Here is a 9,350-nt window from a genome sequence, read left to right on the forward strand (position 1 = left end):
AGGTTTTATCGGTTAGGACAGGAATTCAGTGGGGGGGGGCTCATTTCCTCGTAACTGGATTAAGGAGTATTCTTGGTCATGTACCAAGGAGTTTTCTTAGTAATGGACTGAGGGGTGTTGATAGTCTAAGACCACCAAGGAGACAGAGCAGCAGGAATGGAGATGGAGATAAGCGAGGTGTTAGTAGGGTAAAGTTCACAGGGTGAGGGGTTGCTAAATAAACTAAATTCAGGAAGAAGGGTTATTAATTAACCTAACTACAGATTGCTATCAGCTATTCGTGTGAGCCAGGTTCTTCTTATCAGGACATCACTCATTACCACAGGATATTCTTTCTCTAAGCTATCTTCCTGTGGGAGAAGGCTGAATGGACTGTTTGTGTGGGCTCTTGTCAGCCTTTAAAGTTTATATAACGGTTGCTCCTTGCATCTCTTTAAGGGCAGCACAAAGGCCACCTTGTTGTAAGAACAAGAGGTCTAGGCCTAGTCTATTTTGCAGAACTACTTCTGATAGTGAGACTAATTATTTTTCTAGATTAGTGATCCCTATCTCTGGAAAATGGACATCATCATCAATGGTGGCATGCAATTCAGAATAGTGTTGGTTGGAAAGCATGAAGGAGGCAATAAAGTGCCTGTGCCACCTGCCCCCAGTCCCAGGAGTACAGCTAAGTTTACAGTGGAACCTGGCTCTCTTTTTACTCAAAGGGTAGAACGGGTCTCGTTGCCTTCCCACAGCTGGTAGAAGTCCTGAGCAGAGTAGTAAATAAGGTGAAGGATAACGTTTACCAGGATGCAGAACTTGGGGTCAGTTATCAGAAAGGGCATGAATACACAGAACTTAAGGCTATCCTGACAGGCCCACCATGCATCATTCTCAGGGATCAGATAAATGGAGAGAGAAGTGCGGGAAGAGAGTGAGGTTTCATAGTTGGAATGGGTCGAGGGAATTTGGAAACTTGGGGGCGGAGGTTATGCAGAGTCAGGAACACTGCTTTAGCATGTTTCACTGGAGCTGTCTTGGACAGGCTCCCACAGTTTCAAGTCCAGTTTTTCGCTGCTCCATGCATCTCACCAAATGTCTGTCAGCCACCGATCTTTGTTCTTTTCCTGTAAGAAAACACAAACATTCCCCCCACCCAAAATTGGGTCTTTTCCACATCCAGTGTTTGGATTTTTCATCTGACCTGGGCAGAAGTCACTGAGTTTCATCATGTCAAAATCTGTCTGCAGCAAATTGTTCAGTGGCATTCACTTTTTTAAAAAATTAAAATAAAGAGTGCATGATTTAATGCATGTGGAGACTAGGGACTACACAATTGTTGAAATGCTTTACTAATATATCCAAACCTATTGTCTGTTTTTATTACTTTTGGAACTCTCATGTAAGCAAAAATATTTTAATCAGTGACTTATCACATGCTTGGTGACTTTTTCAATTTGTGCAGTGGCAATCAAGAAAACTCTGACAAGCAATCTCTCTAGTTAAACCAAATTGCTTTCTAAGACTTCTGCTATTTAGATGATGAAAGTTATGAGGTTGTAGAGCTCCCTTTACCAGAGACAAAGTGACCAATTTTGCTAATCTATCTGTTGACTCATTTTCTCTAGCCAGTAGTTGGGGAAGGTTTGAATGAGCTCTTATGTTACCCACAAAACATAGCAATTTCATTTTGAAATTGCTTATATGATATTTTAACCTGATCATTGTTAGTTTTAATGCACTGAACTGTATTTATTATTTGAAGAGCTTTTTTTTTTTTTTTTTTTTTTTTTTTTTTAGGCTGGCCTCGAACTCACAGAGATCCGTCTGCCTCTGCCTCCCTAGTGCTGGGATTAAAGGCAGGTGCCACCACCACCCTGCCAATCTTTGGTCTTTTCTGCATTTAGATTTCTACAGGGAATCCCATCCAGCTCTTGGGTGTAAACAGTAATAATTATATGTACACACACATACTACATACACAATTAAATATACACACACGCTCATACACACCACACACACACACTCACATATACTTACACACAAACACATCACACACACTCACACACTCACACACATGTATACACACATACTCACACACATGTACACATACCACACATATATACACATAAGCATACCACATATTCTCTGTCTCTGTTTCTTTCTCTGAATCTGTTTCTCTCTCTCTCATACACACTCACACACATGTATACACACATACTCACATACATATACACATACCACACATATTTCTCTCTGTTTCTCTGTTTCTCTGTTTCTCTCTCTCTCTCTCTCTCTCTCTCTCTCTCTCTCTCTCTCTCTCTCTCTCACACACACACACACAGATTTATGATTTTTCTTGTGTGTGAGAGCCCATTATGTCCCTGAACTTCATATTTTGGATCCATTAACCTAATTGACATTCCATTGAATGGCTATTAGACGTTGTGAATTTGAAGGTTTGAAGGGAAGGTTTGAATGAGCTCTTATGTTACCCACAAAACATAGCAATTTCATTTTGAAATTGCTTATATGATATTTTAACCTGATCATTGTTAGTTTTAATGCACTGAACTGTATTTATTATTTGAAGAGCTTTAAAAGCATAATGACTGTCAGTATATAAATTAAATGAATCATTTACTATAAGTTGAAAAACCATTATGACAGCTCATAACTCAACTATTTGAGCTGAAGTCAGAGTTGTTTGCTCCACATATTTCTTACCATTTACAATGAGAGATACCAACTCAATTTTTAGAGCTCTAGTAGCTAGCCCATCACAGAGTGACTTGCCCTTCTGCCCTCTCCTGAGAAACCGGAGACCTCAAGATAAACCTAAAAGATAACACTCCCTGTTGGGGAAGTCCTGTTATTTGCCTGTGCATTTGTCAATAAAGTACTGTCTGGCCAATAGAAAATCTAGATAGGTGGGGCTAGGAGTCCAGGAGGATTCTGGGAAGGAGAAAGACAAGAGAGTCGAGATGAACCGCCATTGGGGTAGGAAGTACCTTTCAGGTAGGTCCTCAACCCATTTAAAATCCCATCCATACAAAAAACAAGAAAATTCTTAACATCCTGCATCATAGTGTTAGCTGTTGACATTGTATAAAGCAGTTACGTTTGTTACCAATGGAGTAATTCAGGCCGAAATCAACAGGCTGCCAGCGAAAGAGCACGTGGCTGGAGTCAGCAGGCCGCCAGTAAAACAGCACGTGGCCACAAGAGAAATCTTGGAATACTGCCTAACCTTACCGGCAGGTAGAAGGTACTGGTTCCTGGCGGCAGGAATCGTGCCTTGCCGAGCGAAGTGGTGAGGAACTTAGCGAAAGGAGAGTCCACATGTGCCTGGTCGAGCCGAGAGAAGCCGCTTTTCTGGGCGCCTGGATCCGGATTCCAATCCCGCTCCGACACCAAACTGTAGGCTAAACGGACGCTGTAACGATACGCGACACACAATTACTGACAGTAAAGCTAAGTATTTAATGTAGAAAATTACTCACAAGATACCAAACCCAGAGGAGCCAAACAGTTCTCAGCTAGCGGCCGGACCTGAAGCCGAACTCCAGGAAAAGAGACCGAGACTTCCTGTGTGCTGTCTTTTATGCCTTCCCACTGTAATGCCCCTAGCCATGCCCAAAAGTGGGCCTGGCTAGTGACGTTGTTCCGCCTACGTACGTATACGTCTTTACGTCCAGCCGTATACGTCTTTAGTCCTGCCTAAAGTGGGTGTGGTTAGCGGTGTGGTAAACTGCCCTTTTATTACCTCATCTGTATGCGCCTCTAATAAGTCACATGTTTATTGGCGGCATCAGACTTCCTCCTACAATTCCCCTTTTTGTCTAAAAAAAGGACAACTAACTTGTGTCCATGAACAAAATGTATCAAACTTCTATCTAAACCTAAACTTATCTGAAAGAAACACCCAAATCTGAACACCTCCTTCCAATCCCAACTCTAAAATAATTGAAAACTAACACTAACAGGTGTAAACTATCTTATAATATCAATAGTAGGGAGAGGGGGGCGTGGAATTCTCAAAACTACTTCCTACTGAGATGGGACGATGATAATCTCATGGGGACCTGTGAAAAGAAAATGTTAGTATAACAAAATCTCAGTAGATCAGACAGTCTCAGTATGGCAGGAGATGCTTGATTGAAGTTCCTGACTGGGGTTCTAGTGTTGATTGAAGCTCTCATTTGAAGCTCTGGCCAGATTAACAATTATGGGGTAATTACTTAAGTTAGAGCTAGCCAGTAAGAAACAAACAAGGCCAACAGCTTCATAATTCATATAGAATCCTGTGTGTTTATTTGGGACTGATGCCGATCTAGAACCAGGCGGGCGGGAAGGCTCCTCTCAAAGAAAAAGCTTCTCTTAACAAAATGGTGATCAGGAGTGGGATCATGAATTTCCATGCAGAATGACAAAAGCTTTAAAGGAATTTTAGAAACAGAAGAACGGAGAGAAGCACAGATTTTTGGTAACAGCATTTTTCTCAGGTATGCTCTATTTTGCTAGCGACAAGCCGAGATTCATGTGGCTCGCTTACTGGAGTCTTCCTGACTCGGCATAAAAAAAAAAAAAAAAAAAAAACCAGCAAGGTTGTTTTAAGAGACTCTGCTACCGATTGAAAGGGGTGTATGTACAGCTGGAAGTGGCAGCTTTTGCTGGAGGTCAGCATGGACTGAGGCGGTAAGCTAAAATCACGCTTACGCCCACCATCTTGAAAGGCAGTTTAAAACAGCCGAGGTTTTACAGATAAGACACGTGGCCAGAAAAACGTAAAGCTTTACAGTAAAGTCAGACTTGGATGAACAAAACCCCTAAAGGTTTACAGTGTGTTTAAAAATATACGTGAGATTGAGAGAGAAAATGAAACGACAAAGTGGTAAATAAATAAAAAAGCCGACATTGTGGTGGCGCATGCCGGTAGGATTTCCTCCAGAGGCAGAGGCAGGCGGATTTCCAAAGAGAAACCCTGTCTCAGAGAAAAATAAAAGTAAAATAAATAAAGTAATAACAGATAAATAAATAAGCCACGTAAAGATGGAAAATACACAGAGAGTCTGGATACTGTACGCTATTGTGTTTTTCAGTTTTTTCATTGCTAAAGGAACAAATGCTAAAGTACACTTGATTATAAATGCTGCTGAATTAATCCAACTTATATCTTTTGAAAATGCCTTGACTTCAAAATTTAAGTATAAGGATATGTTACTCGGAAAAGGAGTTTTAATTTATGTTTCCACAGAACATAAAAAGCTGAGGATTTCTTCCAGACTTCTGTGGTTTGACGAACCAAGACCCCCGGAAGCAGTGGACCAGGTGTTCCAACTATTGAGACAGCTAAGATGATGCAGCTTTACAGACCCCGAAAATACGGACTTATACAGGTTTCTGAGTTTTGTCATGATCCCCATGGTATGAAGAGCGCCCCCTTCCAGCAGGCAGCAGTTTGGAATGAGCGACGTCCCAATTCCCATCTTGTTTATAAATCTTTGTTTTCATTTAAATGGGATTGTTTATAATTGGCTAATGATCACAGCCAATCTTTTTAATGGTAAAAAAGGGAATTATGGTATGGGTATTGTTTTTCATTTATTGATACAAATTCAAGGTCAATTTTGTGATGTGTATATTTCTCCTCTTGATTAAGTATTGTGCGTATACTGATCTTTTAAAATGTAAAGCATAATTGAATACAGGCTATAGATAGTTACTTATAAGAGTCAGATCTTATAGTTAGGTAAGTTAGGTTTTCTAGATATATAGAGATGTATTTGAGACAGATAGTCTTCAAACCTCTCAAAGACCACCAGAAAATGGCATTTTAAATGGTTTAGGGTTTGTCTTGACAATGAGAAATGTCTGCTCCTGGCAGCACCAATTACATCTGAGAGGAAGATGGGCATCGAAGAAACTTGTTATAAAGTTTGCTTTCAACATGGCAAGATTAGCCATTTGGGCAAGAAACTGCTCTTGCCTAGATTGTTTGACTGTTGTTGTATAATCTGGACATGCAGGACCCACAGGAAAGTGACTACTGAACTCAGTCTTACAGGGTTCCTGCTTGGTGAAGAGTCTACGAGACTTTCTGCAGGACAAAGAAAAATGACTTACAGACTGCCAATGCAGCTGGACAGTTTGAAATTTCCTGCTTTGCTGAGAAATCTTCTGGACACATTGTGGCCTATGGGCTGAAGATGGATGCCCCAACGTTACAGAGGAACTTCGGGTGACTGTCCAGGCAGTAAGATATCTCTGTTAATCCTAGTGTTTATATATTATCCTTCTGTGGTCTTTGATGGAGTTGAAGACAGATAGTTATAATTATAGTTTTCCTTAGTTATGATAAAAGATACATATAGAACTTTTGACTCACAAGGATGGGATGGATGATATTTTCTTTAAATCTTGCTAAAATATTGTAACTATGTTCTTATTTGATAACTGTTCTGTTATATACAATTTGACTGTGTTAAAGTTAAGACCTTTTTTTTTTTTAAACAGAAAAGAGGAGATGTTGGGGAAGTCCTGTTATTTGCCTGTGCATTTATCAATAAAGTACTGTCTGGCCAATAGAAAATCTAGATAGTGGGGCTAGGAGTCCAGGAGGATTCTGGGAAGGAGAAAGACAAGAGAGTCAAGATGTGACGCCATGGGGAAGGAAGCCGGGAACTATTCTCTGGTAAGAGACATACTTAGATTAACAATTATGGGGTAATTACTTAAGTTAGAGCTAGCCAGTAAGAAACAAACAAGGCCAACAGCTTCATAATTCATATAGCCTCCTGTGTGTTTATTTGGGACTCATGCGGATCTAGAACCAGGCTTGCGCAGCAGATCCCAGGCGACTGGCAGGGGATAAACCAAAGCGGCTAGCAAAAGAAAAAGCTTCTCTTAACAACTCCCTAATCTAGGAACTAGCTCACCACATTCCTGCTCAATGTTTAACTGTACAATGCCCAAAAAATGCTTACTTGAGATAACCTTCCTGTTAAGACATAGGCTACCATTTAACTTACTCATCCTTTATGATGTTTGCCTAACTCCCCCATTCAGTTTTTCCCTTTCAAAAACCCCCACAGCTACTAGGGATTGAACTCCTCTGCCTTTACAAGGGTCATGAGCTCAGCTCCAGTGCACTGGTTCTCCAAATAAACCACATGTGCTTGCAGCAAGAATGGTCTCTCTTGAATTATTGGGGTGTCGGCTTATCCTGGGACTTGAGTGAGGGTCTCCCCACTCTGGGGGCCTTTCAACAACATAAACTGTTCATCTATCAGTAAAAACTAACATAGCATTTTTATAGGACTGTTCCTTACAACTTTGGGGAATATAAGATGCTTTAGCTCAAACTGTGATAGCCTATGAGAGGCAAACTAATTATCAATTCTCCCTGAAAAGTGAGCAAAAGCAGTTTCCACAATTCACTGTTCTGAAAAATCAATCAACTTGTTTCTTGGTATAAGTAGCATGTATTGAGGGACCAAAAATAATATTAATAAAAGTTTAAAAGCTAGAGCCCTAAATCTATACGGAGAGAGGGAACTTCTAATGGTAAAGGAAAATTTAACTCCTTAAACAGGAATGCCATGTCTGGTGTCTAAGCCCCTACTCACAGAGAAGGGGAGGCAACTGTCCACCACTCCTGCATTCCTTTCTAATTGTTGGTCATACAGTTCCTCTGCTAGTTGTAAAGATTCCCTGGCCCAGGGGATAACTGACAGACCCTGAGACCTCCATAACCCTGCAAGTCTTATCTTACTCAGATATATCTTGCTTAAAGTATATAGTAACTGTTTTGCTCCACATTTTCTATGAGCCTAAGCAACCATGGAAACTGAAACCTGTGGCCCTCAACTCCATGGTCTTCCCCTCCAAAAGCTTCTGTTTTTGGTTAGTGGGCATCTCATCTCCTCTGCTCTGGGAAGAGATCCAAGTCGGAAGAGATCCAAGGCAGCTACCTTGAACAATAAATGAAACATTTTGTTTTTTAATCAGAAGTGTCAACTCCTTGGGTTAGTCTCTGGGATTCCACAAACCTGGCACAACAGTATTTTGTTCTCTGTCAAAATATCTGCTACATTCCATATGGAATTTCTGAACCATACAGGCTACTGCTTTGAAAATAAGGATTTAACACTTTGACTGGGGATGCAGCATAAGCTTCCCATGGTTTTCCATTGTTAATATAACATATCTGTTGATGTTGGATTAAACTCTCTAACAGTAGAAGAACTTGTCTACCCTTTTATTTAACTGTCTTTGTGAATTTGGATCTCTATCTTCTTTTAGAATCTCATTTAAAGTTGATGCACTTAAAAAGATGTAACCTATGATGGGTTTTTCCTGTAATTAATATGAAATGACCTTCTTCATCTCTTCTGATTGATTTTAGTTTGAAATCGATTTGTTAGCCACTAGGATAGCTACACCAGCTTGTATCTTCAGTCCATTTGATTGGAATATCTTTTCCCAACCATTTACTCTGAGGTAACATCCGCCTTCAGTGATGAGATGTTTCTTGTATGCAGCAGAAGGATGGATTCTGTCTTCGTACCCATTCTGTTAGCCTGTGTCTTTTTATAGGTAAGCTAAGAACATTGACATTGAGGGATATTAATGACCATTGTTAATTCTCGTTTGTTTTGGTTTCGTTGTTGTTGGTGGTATTGTGTGTGGACTTACACCCTTTGTTTCTTTTGGTGTTTGATATTGTGGGATTATCTATTGCTTTTTTTGTGAATGTATTTATCTTTCTTGGGTTGGAATTTTCGTTCTAGAACTTTCTGTAGGTCTGGATTTGTGGATATGTATTTCTTATATCTGCTTTTGTCATGGAATGTCTTGTTTTCTCCATCAATATGATTGAAAGCTTTGCTGGGTATAGTTGTTTGGACTGGCATCCATGTTCCTTTGGTATTTGTAGGACATATATCCAAGCCCTACTTAGTTTCAGAGTTTCCATAGAGAAGTTGGGTGTAACTCTGACAGGTCTGCTTTTATATGTTACTTGGCCTTATTCCTTTATGGATTTTGATATTTTTCTTTATTCTGTAAGTTTAGTGAGATAAGTAAATTTAATAAGATTATTATATGTCAAGGGGACTTCCTTTTGTGCTAAAGTCTATTTGGTTTTCTGTAAGCTTCTTGTACTTTCATAAGCATATCTTTCTTTAGGTTGTGGAATTTTTCTTCTATGATTTTGTTGAATATGTTTTATGTCCCCTTGTGCTGTATTTCTTCACCTTCTATACCTATTTTTCTTAGGTATGGCCTTTTCATAGTATCCCATATATATTGTATATTTTGTGTTAGGGATTTATTGGATTTGGAATTTTCTTTAGTTGATGATTGTA

The 9,350-nt window shown here is 39.7% G+C and overlaps 1 long non-coding RNA gene across 2 annotated transcripts; it reads right to left on the reverse strand.

Annotated features, from left to right (window-relative positions):
• Window positions 1-235: 235 nt before the first annotated feature.
• LOC121134687 lies at window positions 236-3,287 on the reverse strand. 2 transcript variants are annotated; one of them, XR_005871805.1, is made up of 2 exons: window positions 3,238-3,287; window positions 236-1,109 (listed from the first exon to the last, which is right to left on the reverse strand). It is a non-coding gene; the product is annotated as an uncharacterized LOC121134687 (long non-coding RNA). The 2 variants fall into 2 exon arrangements; XR_005871804.1 differs by having other exon boundaries at window positions 3,233-3,282.
• Window positions 3,288-9,350: the final 6,063 nt, after the last annotated feature.

Source organism: Mesocricetus auratus, unplaced genomic scaffold, assembly GCF_017639785.1.
Source record: "Mesocricetus auratus isolate SY011 unplaced genomic scaffold, BCM_Maur_2.0 Super-Scaffold_100029, whole genome shotgun sequence".
Taxonomy (NCBI): Eukaryota; Metazoa; Chordata; class Mammalia; order Rodentia; family Cricetidae; genus Mesocricetus; species Mesocricetus auratus.